Consider the following 17016-nt stretch of genomic DNA (forward strand, 5'->3'; position numbering starts at 1 on the left):
TTACACTTGCCTCAGTTTCAGATTTGTAGCAAAACCCAAAGCAAAGCAAGCTTGGCCTTGTAAGGAGGCACCCTGGCTCCCCGCCGCGCCTGAGAGGGACGAGCCAGAGCAGGTGCCTCAGTGGGCGGAGTCAGCACTGCCTGTCCCCGCCCCCCGGAAGTCAAGGGGTGGGACAGGAAGTATAAAAGCCCAGCCCCAGCGCTCAGTTGGGAGCAGGCTGCCGAAGAGGACAGACGCTGGTGCCCGGGCTCCTGCGGGGCCCAGCCTGCCCCGCGCCCACTACCCAGAGGAGCGCTGGCCGGACCTGCCCCGCGCCCACTATCCAGAGGAGCGCTGGCTGGACTTGCCTCAGACCCGGTACCTGGAGGAACGTCAGCCTGGCCTGCCGTGTGCCCGATACCCTGAGGAGTGGCCTGAGCTTCCCCACGACCGGTACCTGGAGGAGCCCATGGTCTGGGACCCCCCAGACGACACCGGCAAGGACCAGGTACCCAGAGAGGGGGAGGTTGGAAGTAGCCTGGGGGTAGCCGACCCTGGTTTGGCTCCTGAAGAGCCCGAACCCATGTCAGTGTGTTGCGGCCAGGATCCCCACTGACCGCAGCGGGTCTTGACCGCTGCTAGGGCCCCGGGCTGGAACGCAGTGGAGTGGGAGGGCCTGCGTTCCCCCTGCCACCCGTACCCGGGTGGCAGACTCCCCCTCTTCCCGCCTATTGCTGCTGCTCTGCCCTGATCCAGAGGGCCAGAGCTAACTAGACTTGTGTTTGGTGCCCCGCCCGAACCAAGGGCTGGACCCCTTTGGCTTTGCCACTGCTCTGCCCTGATCCAAAGGGCCAGGGCTAACTAGAACTTTTACTGCCCCACCCTGCCAAGGGCCTGGGCTGATACTGTGTTTGCTCAGCCCCTGCTGGAGGCCTGAGCTTGAACTGCTACTGCCCCGCCCTGCCCAAGGGCTGGGGCTTATTTACTTTGAGAGCCCCGACCCCGGCTACAGGGCCGGGGCTCTACCTTGTTTGCATACCCTGTACCCCCCTCCACACCTGCGGAGGGGCTAAGCCTACCCGGACTGCGGCGTGCTAGGAGGCGCCCTGGCTCCCCGCCGCGCCTGAGAGGGACGAGCCCCAACCCGACCGGCTTACAGGCCTGCTCTCAGGTTTCATGACGAAAATACTGCAGAACTGGTTTGGAGCCTGTTGCTACAATGAGGTAAGCACAGACAGATTAACATATTACCAAAAGAGTTTCAGCCTGCAGTATGTTGCACTCTTTGACAGATTGCTAGATATAGTTGCTTTTGAAACCTCCATAATTTATAGCTATGTGTTTGTTAGTTCATTCAGTTGCTGCTATCTTGTCTCAGCTACCAACTGCTTAACCTGGAGGATATGTGCTATAACTCTGTCTCCAGTCATAATATTCTGAATATCACAATTAATGGGGTTTTTTCCTGTTATACAAAGAAGTTCATAATCTCTTTAATTCTTTTGTAAATAGAATAAAAATTGTTTTGCAAATTTAAAGAAGTCTATTGTTGTTCAAGTGTATTAATGTCTTTCTAGCAAGCTATAATAAGTGTAGATGCTTATTCATTTTTTAAAAGATATAAAAAATGATAAAAGAAAATAAAAAGAGGTCACAGGTAGGATTGTGACCGTTATAAAGCTGGCCAAGTGAGGTAATGTGTGCTGCAGAAGTTTTCTAGGTCAGATTGAAATTCTAGATAATTTTAAGTAACTTAATCTCTCTCACTTTCTCAAAAAATGGAGAAAGGGAGGCTGCAAGTAGCCCATGGGCAAATTTCTGTGGCATGGGGCTATGCTCAGTTCTGTGGCCCGATAGCCCACTTCAAGTTTTTCTGCTGCACACATTCCCTCCCGCCTTATACCACCATTCAGCAAAACACATGAGCAATTCCATCTCTATTCAGCAAAGCATTTAAGCGTGTGAAGTCAATGGGACATAAGCACATGCTTAAAGTCAAACAAGTAATTAAATGCTTTTCTGAACAGGGATTACCAACTTGCAGAGCCTGTGCTTAACTATTTGCTGAATCAGGGCCTTAAAGGGATAGATATGGTGTTGGAGAAGTCAGCAAAAAGAGAACTTTGTTCTACTTCCTATAAAAATGACAATGAAATGGTGTCTCTTTTGAAGAATTCTATGATGTGAGATTACTGAAGGGGAAAATGGTAATGTTTTGAATCATGTGAAGAAAAGTGCTGCAACTATGGTACCAAAGAGATGGAAAAAACTCATCATTTCTAAATCCTACTCTACCATTTTTCCAAATGTCTTCACTTTGAGCATAAAATTAAGCTCTAATAGTACTGTAATGGTAACATTATCAGAGGGAGAGCATACAAGGGAAACTTGTCACTCTTAAGATAATTAAGAAAAAATGAAGGTCATTTGGTATAGAAAGGCTCATTAATCAGTAGGCTGGAAATCACAGTTTGTTGCCAGACTGTTAAGCTCTTCCATATTAGAAAAAAACTAAATAAAAAAAGAGTAAAATGGAAATAAAGGAATATAGAAAGCACATTAGTGAACAGACCCTTTAAATACAGAGAAAAGAATTATGGGTCCAGATTCTGCCATGTTTGGTCTCACTGACATTAATGGGACTATCCATGGACTGAAGCATAACTCAGCATTGTATGTATAAATATCTCCTGTCTGTGTGTTCCATTCTATGCATCTGAAGAAGTGAGCTGTAGCTCACGAAAGCTCATGCTGAAATAAATTTGTTAGTCTCTAAGGTGCCACAAGTACTCCTGTTCTTATAACTCAACACAAGTATTGGTGGGATAATTTGTCCTTCTATTTTGAGTTAGGTATTATTACTATGCAGTAACAAATATTCAAAAAGGTGGATTTAATAGGATAACTTTCTACAAAGTACTATCTTCTTTTTCTAATTCAAAACTCAGTCTAGTCATTGAACATATATTTTTTCCCAATCAAAACTATCTATAATTTAACGGAGAGTGAGCTGCCATTTCTGTACAAATGTTAATTCTCTAATTTCTAAGTGGCAAGAATTTATGTCTCCAAGCATAAGCTCTCCAGAAATATATGGATTTCTTCTGCGGAAAGGAGATGAGGATTTTTGTTCCAGTCTTCGTAAGTAACATGTACCTTTTCCCAGCTCCCTTGATGTTCCACAGTATATGGCAACAAATGTTACATCAAATAGAAGCAGCCGAAAGCACCGAGAGGGATTTCAAAGAATTTAACTGACTTTAGAACAGGGTACTTACCCTCCTAAATCAAACATTTTTCAAAATCCCAGTGTTAATAATTTTAATGGTAAGAATTGAAGTATATGGAAACTGATGGGAAGGCAACATAAGGTCCTTACAAAAGAGCGATGGATTCAGTTTAGCTGGGTACTTGCAACAGTGTGGGCTAATGAATTTCACAATACAGATGGCAAATTAGTAGAGCTGTATAGCATATGGAAAGGCTATTTTGCACAGGATTTTGAAATTTTTCATTCTGATTTATATTAAAAGCCCGTCGTTTTGAAAATCTCTGCGAAGGAAAATTCTGAAAAAAGGTCGTTTTGGACTGACCAAAAAGTTTCATTTAGGAAAAATCAAATGTTTCATTTTGACGTCCTTGTTTGTTTATAAAATAATAAAACCCAAAATGACAAATAAAAATGTTTCATTCCAAAGATGTTTTGACATTTCAAACTTTTTTCTGTTTTTTTCTCCAAAATGAATCTTTTTAAAAAAACCAATGAGTTCACGTAGCATTTCGATTTTGACAGATCCACATTTTATTGAAAAACAAAGATCTCATTTATTTTTCCCAGCCAACCTTAATTATTAGCAATGAAAAATGCCAGCAGAATGGAAACTCTGGGCCACACTCCACGCTTTGATTTATAGGGCAATTTCCACTAACTTCACTTGGTCTTTTAGATGGAATTATCAAGTATGAAAATAAAAGCCATCATGTACAGTACTGCAGTGTTGTATATGAAGAAAAACCCTTTCTGACCCCTGCAGCAAACAGTTTATGCCCAGAAGCATGAGATTATCATAGCATACATAACTACAAAGTTAAAATTGTAGAATCAGGCCCATAGAGTATTCTGGAGAACATCATCTCCTACAGACCAGCAGGATAAGGGTACCACTTTCTACACAGGAGTGAAACCATTGATCTCTTCTTCCCTGTGACTTAGCCATTTCTGAACTTGCAGTATTATTAAGCTAAAACTACAGAAGGCATTAGGCAGTGAATTTTATGACATTGAACCTTTATCTGGATTTTCCAAGTGTCTTCATTTTTTAAAATCTGTTTTTATTCTCTTATTTAAATCTCTTATTTCTGGTTAAGTTTATACCTAATATGGCTCAGTAGGTGGGGGGTGAATTTCTGTATGGCCTTCATTTATTGCCTCTTAAACTGAATCCCAACTTCATTACTAACTCAAGCTTCAGCAGCATTCAAGTGCTTGCCCTCCTCATTCCCCTTGCCCCTCACCCTGCTAGGCTATCTATTGCCAGCTTAAAGCTCCAGCTGCTTCCAACTAGACATTTTTGTGGGTGAGCAGAAGTCAGATGAGGAGGAGGGCTTAAGTTATACCTCAAGGCAAATATGCAGTGAAGACAAGCCCGTGGAGAAGAAAAAATCAATAATCTGTGTTTAACTTTCTCTGATGTCTTTTGCATGGTAGTCTAACATATGACAGTTTAATTTTACAACCTCATGGTGCCATACACCAGAAAAGAAACAATGACTATTTTCCATGTATTACACTCAGCTGCCCTATATCATGTTTCTCATTAGGCTAGACCAGGTTCCCAAGTCTTTAACTGTAAATTCCCACTTGGGCCATTAAACATAGGTAATGTTTTCCTACGATGCTTAAAAATGCATAATTCATATCCTATATTGGGGTAAACGGGACTAATGAGTAATGAGGCAGAACAAATTTGTTATGTCCTAATTCATATATATTCATATATTTCGCCAAGCACTGGCAGTCACAGGAAAGTTGCTAGTTTTGTTTTTTTTTAAATGATGATGTACTCCCGCTGGTTGAGTAAAAGTAAGCAAACGTGTGTGTGTGTGTGTACACGCACATATGCACACATCTTAGAGATTTAAGGGAAATAAAATCCTGAATATTTTGCTAATCAGTGAATAACTGTTTAGAAATGTTCAGCTCCTGAATGTGCTATTTCTCTGTGCTTTGTCTCATAGCTACAGGTTTAGTTTTCTTTCTGCACAAATGACTACAAATTAGAGAGAGTGATCCAAGATCTTTTAACATATTCCCTCACCAAAAGGAGCTGCATATTTCTTCTCTCAAGTGAGCCATGCCCGACAGCTTTCCTGCATACTGCCTATCAGCTTGGAAAATATTATGAAGGTGCAACATCAAGAAATCTATCCAAGGTAGAGAGATATCACCCTGCTTCTGTTATTCCACAAAGAAATAATCAGAAAATTTGAATATTATAGATTTAAGACTCAATGAACACTGGATAACAAGCTATTCACCAACCAGTTATTTATCTGCTCAAAACTATTAGCTTTATGGTATCTCAAAACACTGATGTATTAGTCTATGAAACTGTTTACAGCTAGAAAAATGGGAATTAATAATTTACCTTACAGACACGTGGTAAATAATACATTTCCAAAACAGATTATGCAATGGTAACAAAATACTGCTCACTTGCAAGGTAACTTGGTCCTTTAAAAAATAAAATTGACAGGCCTCTGTTCTCTAGTATGCATTAAGTGATAACATTTAAGTATTAATTGTAAGCTATTATGAGGTATTAGAGGTTCTACTTCACCAGCAAAAGAAGAGTCAAAGTTTTAATCAGCTTAGCTTAAGCTCCATTATAACTGTAGTCAGTGTTCCCAAACAAGGAAAGAGAAGTGTGTGTAAATCAGTCAATTTAATTAACAGTCTTTGTGGTTGGCAGGATCGAAGGGAAAAGAATTTTAATCATAGTGAACCTAGTGGGGTATTAGGTTTTGATATAATTTGTACTTCTGAAGGAGGTTTTTTTCATAATGCATCTTTAATTAATGTGCTATTATTTGTAAATATTACCAAACATCCATAAAAAGTCCATTTTGTTTTATTTAAGTTAATTAAAGAGTGATACTGTTTTCAGATGCTCCATTTCCAGCTTCCACTTTGACAATCAGACATTGTTCACATATTGCCTTGGTTCTTTTCATTACACATACAAATGTACTGGTAAAGGGGTATGTATGTGTTTGATTTTAGTGAATTTAGGGCTGAGGAAACAGACTGGACTGAGTGCCCTAGAGAACTGAATTCTTTGATTATCCATGGAACAAGAATAGAATGAGCATTAGCAGTGCAAACTTCCCTTCATTTGTGCTCTGGGTTGAACATCTATAGGGGTAAGAGAGATTACTGTTCATGCTTCTGCAATGATTGACAATGACAGTGTCAGATGGGAGATTGTGTGGTTTTTTTTTTTTTATTGCAGGGGAACTTTGCCAGTAGGAAGAGGACGGAGACTCAGGGTTCAAGCAGGGGCAAGAGGGCAAAAAGTAGTTAGAATCTCCCAAACTTCTTCTGCAAGGCAAACTCTGCTTACCTGAGATGTCAATATAGAGTGCCACTTGCCCATTCAACAAGCACAACACACAACAACCCACAACTCCAGAATGTATCAGTTCTCTCTGGAATTTCTCCCAGTTCAGTGTGATCCATGCTAAGATAACAAATACATTTGTTGGCAGTGGGGTTGGAGGGGATGATATCCAGCCCCAATCCAGAGCCAGGGCACAAGACTACTGGGCAGCTCCACCTTAGTCAATATTTCAGCCTGTGGGCTAGGACAATGGCAGCATATTCTCTGTGTCATTTGTGCAGGGTATCTAGGACACTTACACTGTATAAATACCAATCATCTGGTCTCTCCCCAGCACACCTCCTCTTGCCTTCGATGCTGGCCTACATTGAACTCGCATGGAGATTCTTTCTGTGGTGCAAACGTGAAGGCACCACTGCATCGTTGCTGTGCCCCAGCACAGTCTCGGTGTAGGATGTGTGCCACCGGTGGGTTGATCACATTGTAACTGTGCCCATTGCCTTCTTTTATTAGGCCAGTTTATTAAGCAGCCAATGGAGCTCCTCAAAATTAGAACTGGTCAGAAACATTTCACAAACCTATTTTTTGATGAATCACACAAACACTTTAAAAAAAATTGGAAAAGCACAGATACTAGAACCAGTGGTTAGATGACTTTAGTTTCCATTTCCTGAGTTTAGAGAAGCTGCGTGTAAATATTGGAAGAGTTGGCTGACTACCACATGTTCTCTCCCCCCTCACTGTGTCAATCTGCTTCTTTTGGGAAAATACTTGAGGGAGTTCCACAGCTCACCAACATTGAGATACCATCCAATTACACTAATTTTATGCCATAGCAAATGAGAGTAATCTTCATTACTAGTTGACTGACATTTAATTATTTCCCTGTTCTGCTGAAGCAGAACTTTGCATTTTCTAGCTCTCTAACTCCATAGGTTATTTTAACACAATGTGAGGCAAGTAGGAAATACCAAAAACAAATATTTCCCCCTCCCAGATAGCCATCAACCAACCTGCAGATACAACATTGTATTATGGAAGATCTCATTTAATGGGAAGGTTTGGTACCCTAAACTGTTTCATCTGCAGCTCAGATTGTTTGTTTGATTTTTCACTGACTGATGCTCACTTTATGTGACTATCATTTGCTATCCACTCACTAGGAAAAAAATGCATGTTACAGTCAGAACACATTCTGGTATTATACTGTGGGATTTTAGCCCTAAGAATATCTAACTGTCTCCATAGATTCAATAGACAAATTAAGTTATCATGGGTGAAAGTGAGCAAATTTCATGCTTTTCTGGCAGATAATTGACCTTTATTTTCCACTAGTCTTACTTGCAGATAAAATAGATTTTTCTCCAGCCTGCCTTTTAACACAAAGCTATGGTAGATGTGGGAGACTCCAGATTCTTATTTGAACTGAAAGGTCAGAACTATTTGAAGTCAAAAGAAGAATCATATAAAACTCAGACTGCTATTGAACAGATTAGAGGTAGACTGGCATGCAGCATATATATCTGTAAAGATTTCAACAATGCACACAGGGAAAACACTTCCCTGTACTAAGGAACAAGCAGTTTTTCCTTAAATGTAGTCCCACCAAAGTCAAGCTGAAAAAAATTGGTAGGCTTGGAAAGCTGGAAGAGCTAGATAAACAAAAATCTTCATGAGTTAGGGCTGTCCATCCAGCATCTTCCACAAATGAGAACATTCACAGACAGGGCCTGACAGGAGGAAAATCCCACCTTCTATTCAAAACTGCAGCCTGGACTTATACTTGAGCATCTATTGCAATTGAGCATTCTGAGGTGTATCACATTACTTCGATTCAGTTACTTGAAGCCATGTAACAGAAAGTTATGGATCTTCCCTTGCGCACCAAAAAAAAAAAAGAAAAAAATTAAGAAGTGCCAAGTGTTCACAAAGTGTCGCCCATTTCTGTGTGCACAATTTGACACGTGCACACACCCAGTGAATGTCCCTTTCAAACATTGACACCTGTCTAAATGGGTGACAGTCTACTACCTGAGGGAAAAACTGATACATATGCAAAGCACATTTGGATAGTGGACCTTCAGGATATTGCTTATGAAGACAACTTTTTTCAGCATTCTTAAAATAATGCTTGCCCAGGCCTGAATTGTAACCCTAAAATCCAGACTGATAAACCCTTTTGCTGAGGATAATGACTTCCCCCTCTGCACTGGTGCTGGTGTGTTGGCTGTCTTGGAGGGCCCTGTTTGCCCACTTACATAACAGCCCATCAGCAGCTGCTCTCCCCACTGCACAGACCGCAATAATGTGGATAGTGCACACATGGGGAGTAAGGAAACATCTTGTGCCCTTTAACTCCCTTGTCCAGGCTCATAATTCTCCCTATATGGGGAGAAACTGAGGTGATGCAGAATTTATCCTTAAATTGGGAGAATTTTGTAGAATTTGTTCCAGGTCCGGCAGAGTCTGATCAGTGCCTTCTATATACAAAGTTTTGGAACAGCTCAGGGAATAAAGACATTAGTGCAGCATGGGGAGCAGATCAATGGTTGCAAAACTTGAGGCTAGAAAGAATTGAAATAACAACTGGATATTCTAGCCTGAATTACTGAGAAAGTAACTCACCAACTGCTCAAGGGAATAATAAGTTCACTAAAGTAGTATAGACCTAAACCAAACAAGTCCAGTGAAGCTAAATATAGCTATGTGAGATACTGTAGCTGTAATTCATCAATACAAGAAATGGAGCTTTCATTGTTGAAGTAAATTAAATTCTATTCTAGCAGAGGTAAAAGAATTATGGGAGGAATACATCAAATTCCTAATATTATGAAAGAGCTACATACAATGAAGTGAAATATAAATATAAAAACAAATAACTAATACACATAGTGAAGTAATATGAAGTTAAAAGCATATTCTTATTTCAAAGTAGTTACGAAAAAATGGAAATAGACTTTTTGTAGCAACCTATGCATTTTCTATTGCCACAGTTCTTAAAGCTCTGTATACCACACATTGCACTTATACAACACCCAAGGAGGCACAAATGTTCTTGGAATCCATGGCTGAACCAGAGAAAGCCAAAGCAGAAAATAGTAAATCCCATCCCCCAGTAAAATGAGATGTGGAGCTTTAAGATCTGGTGCTGATTTAGGGTTGCCACCTGTCCAGATTTTCTCAGGAGTGTCCTTTATTTATTTATTTTTGAGGTACCTGTCCTGGGAAATCTGAAAAGGTGCTTAGTACACACTGCCAGCATCCAGTTTTATGTGCTCAGGATCATACCAAGTGTCCTGTTATTTTGGCAATGCTACAAAAACTGCGAGTCATTATGGCCCTCTAAGGTCTGGAACATTCTGAAGGGAGAGGTTCAAAACACTTCTCAGGTCTCACTCAGTCAGTTACAGCTGGTGTCAGATGGAGACTGAACACATGAATCAAATGGATCTACCTTTACTCAGTACCAAGCTGCTTTTTGCCTATCCTTCTCTCTGCAACCAGCATCTAGGTTGCAGCATCCAGCATGATGTTCCTGCTGTCTCATGAGCCTGATGTCCTCTGACCTCAGGTTATTTCCTTTTCCTGTTTTCTAGATATTACGGAGTCATTTAGAGCAAGATACTGAAGTGAGTAGAACAGAGCCTTCTACTGACAATTCTTTCCCTCCATCTTATTTGTAGTTGGGGGAAGGAACCAAGTAACGGACCAGCAGGTTCATCACAAAAGAGTTCAGCTTTTATCCACAGAAATGTCAAGGGCATTTCTACCTTCTTCAAACCCTTGGAGGTTGGTATTGTCCAATGTCATCCCTCCAGCTCGAGGTTGATCAAAGCAATGTGCTTCCCTAGGCAAAATTTCAGTAAGCTGTCCCATCTAATCCTTTAGAAGTTTGTGGCAAGGATCCATTCCCTATCTACCTCCTGCAACCCTCCCCAGCCTGCTCCATCCCCCAGGACCAAGGACCTTCTCCCCATCAATGCCCTACAGCCCTCCCCTAGCCTCCCACGCACACACCTGGCCATCTACCCTTCTTTTTTCCTGGAAATAGCTCAATCACAAAGGGGCCATGGCATCCTCCACCCAGACCCCCACGCTCTGCATCCCCACCCTGTACCTCCCACCTGGCCCCATACACTCTGCACCCCCAGCTGATTCCAGTCCACACACACCCCTGCTCATCCTCCATCAACTCCTCACTCTACCTTCTGCACCTTTCCAGCAAAGTTCTTCACTGTTGGACTAATAGCTTGGGCCACCCACACTGTGAGTCGAGGGTAGCAGTTTGGGCAGGGGTCTGGAGCTGCTCGGGTAACAGGGTCCATGTGGTCCAGACATGGACATTCATAAATTCCAAGGCCAGTAGGGACCAGTGTGATACAATTCCACATGGGAAATCATTAGTAAAATTGGAGAATATGGGGATTAATATGAGAATCTAAAGGTGGATAACAAACAGGTTAAAGGAGAAATTACACTGGGTCATACTGAAAGATGAACTGACAAGCTGGAGGAAGGTTATCAGTGGAGTTCCTAAGGGATCAGTCTAGGGACCAACCTTATTTAACATTTTTATTAATATCTGGGCACAAAAAGTTGGAATGTGTTAATACAATTTGCAGATAAATAAAGTTGAGAGGTATTGCCAATGTGGAGGAAGACTGGAATACCATAAAAGAAGATCTGGAGGACCCTGAAAACTGAAGTAAAAGAAATGGGATACAATTCAATAATGCAAAGTGCAAAGTCATGCACTTAGAGACTAACGACAGGAGTTTTTGCTTTAAGCTGGGGACATATCAGTTGGAAGCCACAGAGGAGGAGAAAGACCTGGGTGTATGGTTGATCAAAGGATGTTTATGAGCTGCCATTGTGATATGGCCATGAAAAAGGCTAATGAAATTCTAGGATTTATCAGGCAAGGTATTTCCAGAAGAGATAGAAAAGTATTATTATCATTATTCAAGGCACTGGTGAGACCTCATCTGGAATATTGTGTGTAATTCTGGTCTCCCGTGTTAAAGAAAGATTCATTCAAACTGAAACAGATGCAGAAAAGGGGCATTAGGATGATCAAAAGAATGGAAAACATCTTATGAGAGGAGACTTAAAGAGCTTGGCTTGTTTAGCTTAACCAACTGAAATCTGAAGGGAGATATGATTACTCCTTATAAATACATCAGAGGGATAAACACTAGGGAGAGAGAGGAGTTGTTTAAGTTAAAAGCCAATGTTGGCAGAAGAACAAATGAATATAAACTGGCCATCAATAAATTTAGCCTATAAATTAAATGAAGGTTTATAACCATCAGAGGAATAAAGTTCTGGACAGCATTCCATTGTGTTCAACTAATCTGACCTCCTTCTATAGGCCATAGAATTTTCCCAGAATGATTCCTAGGACATATTTCCTAGAAAAAACAAGCCATCTTATTGACTTAAAGGTGCAGCCAATTATTTGACTACACTCTCAGTTCGTTCTTAAAAATGATCAAAGACCAAATTACCAAACTTATCCAAATGTATTGTCTCAAGACAAAGTAGTACAATACAAAAAAGAAGTATACATACCCTTCTTCTGGGAAGCAAATTCTCCCAGCATTTTCACTTTATACAGTTCAGTTAGAGTCCTCCATTATGTAAGTATGGCCCACATTTTTTGTTCTTAAATGTATACATTTACATTTAACCATCTTAAAATATTTATAGTTTGCTTGTGCCCAGTTTACCAGGCAAGCCTGATCACCCTGGATCAGTGACCTGCCCTCTTCATTATTTACTACTTCCCCAAGTTTTGTACAAACTTTACCAGTGATTATTTTATGTTTTCTTCCAGGTCATAAATAAAAATATTAAATAGTGCATGGCCAAGAACAAATCTCTGTGGGATATGAAGTTGGCTGGGTCATTCCATTTGTGGCCAAAACCTCAACACTCAGTACTACCACCAGCACCCCGGCGCCAAAAAGCACCCTCAAATTTTTTTTAAATGGTTGAGCAGCCGCTGCTGCTGGGATAGAGAGGGAGTCTGAGCTGCCGGCGGCAGCCGGCAGCCCAGGGTGTCCCCTGGGTCAGGGCGCCTCCGCTGCAGCCGGCAGTCCAGGGGGTCTCTTGGGTAAGGCGCCTCTGCAGCAGCCCGCAGTCCAGGGGGTCCCCTGAGTCAGGGCGCCTCCACGGCAGCCAGCAGCCCAGGAGTTCCCTGGGTCAGGGCGCCGCAGCAGCAGCCTGCAGCCCAGGGGTTCCCCTGGATCAAGGCGCCACCGCGGCAGCCCGCAGTCCAGGGGGTCCCCTGGGTCAGAGTGCCGCCGCGGCAGCCCGCAGTCCAAGGGGTCCCTTGGGTCAGGGCGCCGCCGCAGCAGCTGGCAGCCCAGGGTGTTTGGAAGGGGCAGCAGGGGCAGCTCCCGTGGCAGCTCCATGGCCTGTGGAGCTGCCGCAGTCATGCCTGCGGACAGTTGGCTGCTTGGGCAGCTCCAGTGGACCTCCCGCAGACACCACTGCGGCAGCTCCACCGGATCTGCCTACCTGCCCAATCAGGGCATAGTGGGGGGTGAGGGGAGGATTGAGGAATGTTCAGTGTCCCCCTTAGAAATGCTAACAAGCTTATTCAGCGAAGTTTTGATGTACTTGATACATGCTATTAGATCGTCAATTAGGCATCAACGAGATAATTTAAGAGTAAATGTCTTTTTGTTTGAAGTACCACTGAACACTAATCTGTCCATTGCCCTCTCCCTCCTGTGTTACTGCTTGAAGCAGAATCCTGGGTAACAGTAATGGGGATGCTGGTAAAACCTTTTAAAATATTTCCCCTTTATAATGCCACATTTTAAATACAATTTTAAAATTAGATCCCATAATTTCAAGGCATCGATTTCCCCGTTTGGACAATTAAATTGCAATTGTCGGCATGAACATCATTTTAAAGCTGGGTTTTGAAAATCTAATTTAACTTCAAAAATTAATGACCAAAAGATGGCATGTGAAGTAAGATAAAAGTAATTAACTGAGGGTCTAGCATTCACTCCCAACACCGCAAAAGAGCTGAGGGATTTCCAAAGAACTCCGACACCACTACAGTGTATCATTCGAACGTGAGAACATAGTTACTACAGATAATAAATAATAAGTTACCTGGGTCGGAAATAGATCTTTGTGGAAGGGAAAGCAGGAAACTTGTCTTTTTGATTACAGAATTATTTTGCTTCTGGATCCATTAAAATCATAACCGATTTTTTGGGGGAGGGGTTGTGGGGAAGAAACTCTTTTCTCTACTAGGTTTGTTTATAGGCAGCTGAAAAGAAAAGTTAACCAGCTTTGCACAGAACTGAAACCTAAAGGTCTCTCCTCCCTCCTTCTCTACTCTGACCTGGGCTATTCCAAATTAATTGTCATCTAATTGCCCAGCAAAGAAAGAGATAGTGGCAGCAATTAGACATAGCCCCCACCAGTTCAGGAGTCATTAACACAGTACAAAGATATGCTGCATGCTTTACAGGCACCCAGGCCTAATGAGGGACTGGGGGCAAGAGGAGCAGAGCGGGGTGAGCCCCTAGGGAGTGAGCCGCAGAGAGCCATTGCCCAGGAGGCTGAGAGGGCAAGGGGCTGCAGGGGCGTCCCCACTGCTATTTAAAATGCAGATCCCGCAGTGGTACCTCTCCATGGGACAGAGCCGGTTCCTCACAGAAGCTTCTGTCCAACAGCTCTTCCTTCTGCAGCTGCTCTTTGTGCTCCAGCTCCACCCATGGCAGCTGAACCCCCTGTCCTGACTGCAGCCAACCCCTCATCCCCTGCCCTGCCTCCAGTCAGCCCCACAACCCTTCCCCTGCCTCCAGTCAGCCCCACACCCCTTCCCCTTCCTCCAGCCAGCCCCTCACCCCCATCCTACCCGAAGCCACCCCTGCTGCACCACCTTCCCTGCCCACAGCCAGCCTCACACCCCCTACCCTGTCTCTAGCCAGCCCCACACCCCTGTATCCAGCCAGCCCCTCACCCCCTGCCCGCAGCCAGCCCCACACCCCCTGCCCTGCCTGCAGCCAGCCCCACACCTCCTGCCCTGCCCATAGCCAGCCCCACACCTCCTGTCTCCAGCCAGCCCCACACCTCCTGCCCTGCCCACAGCCAGACCCACACCTCCTGTCTCCAGCCACCCCACAACCCCTGCCCTGCCCACAGCCAGCCCCTCACTCCCTGCCCTGCATGCAGCCAGCCCCTGCTGCACTCCTTGTCCTGTCCATAGCCAGCCCCACACCACCTGTCTCCATCCAGCCCCTGCTGCAGCTCCTGCCCTGCTTGCAGCCAGCCCCATACCCCCTGCCCTGCACGCAGCCAGTCCCACACCCCCTGTCTCCAGCCAACCCCACATCCCATCTCCAACCAGCTTCGCATCCCCTGCCCTGCCCAGAGCCAGCCAGCCCCACACCCTGTCAGGTTATTCAATTATTTTCATTAAATATGTAGGCTAAATAATGAAATTAATAAATTTTCAAGCCAAATATGTATTAATTCTAATGAACAATGCCACATTATGCAGTATTCATTTTTGAATGTTTATAATAAGCAATGCTCTGAGGGGAGGGGTGGGGGCAGAGGGGACAAGGTGGAAGTTTCGCCTAAGGCTCAAAATATCCTTGCACCGGCCCTGCACTCAGTGCCTGAGTCCTGGCTGCAATCTTGCCCAAACTGGTGCAGGGAGCATCTGGGCAGGGAGATGCAGCTTTTCCCCAGTAGCAGTGCATTGTGTAACTTGGAGCCCCAGCTGGCAGCTGCTCCCTTTCCTGGACAGTCCCTCCAGCCTAATACCCCACTGTCCATGGTCCCCTGTTACTCATTGAAGAAAGTGGGAGAGGTCCCAAAAATCTATCACTCTAGGCAGCTGCTTAGCTTGCTTATAGCTGGAGTGGCCTCTGCCTTCAGTGTCTCACTCTGTGTAGACTTTTCCTCCACTGAAATGAGAATGGTAAGGATATCTTGAAGGTAATGTTAGAAACTACTTTCACTCAGGGACTAGGGGTATTGCCTCCTCATTTATCTCACCCCTTGTCAAGTACTGCCTATTTTACGGACACAGTAATACACACATGCAATAAACATGCTTCCAACAAGAGGCTTTTAAGTGATTTGACAACATATATGTGTCATGGCAAAGTTGAGAGCTTTACATCCAAATATTTTTTTCCTCCATATATAAGCCTTCTACTAAAAATATATTCAAGACCTATGATCTTCATGCAACAATACCTAAGCATTTGCACACTTATTGTACATTGCCACATGCAATTATTGCAATTTTCCATGTCAATCTAGGTGGATAAAAGCACATGAATTTTTGCAAATATGCTTCATATGTTTTGTCTTTTTTAATCTGGCCTTCATTATTACAGTTTTACTTTTGAGAGTGTTATTGCTTGTCACATAAAAAGCACTGCATAAAAACTTAAGATCCAGGCCTGTGAAACAGAAATACTCTTGGAGTTTAAAAAAACCCACACAAAAGATTGAGTCTGCTCATAAAAAGTTTTGATTTAAAAAGTTATCCGAGAGAAAACAATTAGTTGAGAACATTTTTTCCACTGGTTTTCAACTTCAAGCTTGTGAATATTTATACTATAGATTCAAACCACTTTGTGAATTAACATTTTTATTGGTTTTGTCTATTATAGTTTCATGAAAGCAGAGTATATCAAGTTCAGAGGCAAGAATATAACAACATTAACAGGCGATGCATACACTGGGAGAACATAGTGAACCAGGCAGGATAATGAAATATATGATATGAACAGTGTGTCCTGAAATGCACCATCATCCTCCAAATTAACATATCATATATGAATATTATCCATAATGATCAAGAAGGGGAGTGGATATCATGAAATTTTGACAGCTCATCATCCATCAGAAGTAGACAGATATACTACTTTACAGAACTTCAATAGGAAGAAGTAATAACAATTTGAATAACAGTAAAATAATGTGAAGAATATATTACAGGAGGCAATAGTTGTACATGTTATAGTTAGGGGAGAACAACTTGAGTTCTACAGTACTTTTTCCACTTGCTCATAACTTTCTCAGACTAATCATTTTTTGGCTGAAATTTTCTACATTGATCTCAGCTCTGAGGTGAAATTTAGTTGGAATGGTTGACCAAAACCACTTAAGTCATTTTTAAATTGTGTTGGGGTGAAAAAAAACATGACTCAAACACATCTACAGATATGACTGTAAACTTGGCTTCTTTTTTAATCACTTTGAAATCCAAAAAATAAGCAAATGTAAGTCTGCAAAATAAAAGTTCATTAGTTTGACAGTTTTAAGTGTTTAATTTGGTAGATTTCACACATTGCTTAATACAATTTGCTTTTACAGGGATTAGGGGTTTTATCATATAAAGGAGAGCACTTTAAAATTAAGAGGACAC

The sequence above is a fragment of the Gopherus flavomarginatus genome, chromosome 4 (genome assembly GCF_025201925.1).
Source record: "Gopherus flavomarginatus isolate rGopFla2 chromosome 4, rGopFla2.mat.asm, whole genome shotgun sequence".
Taxonomy (NCBI): Eukaryota; Metazoa; Chordata; order Testudines; family Testudinidae; genus Gopherus; species Gopherus flavomarginatus.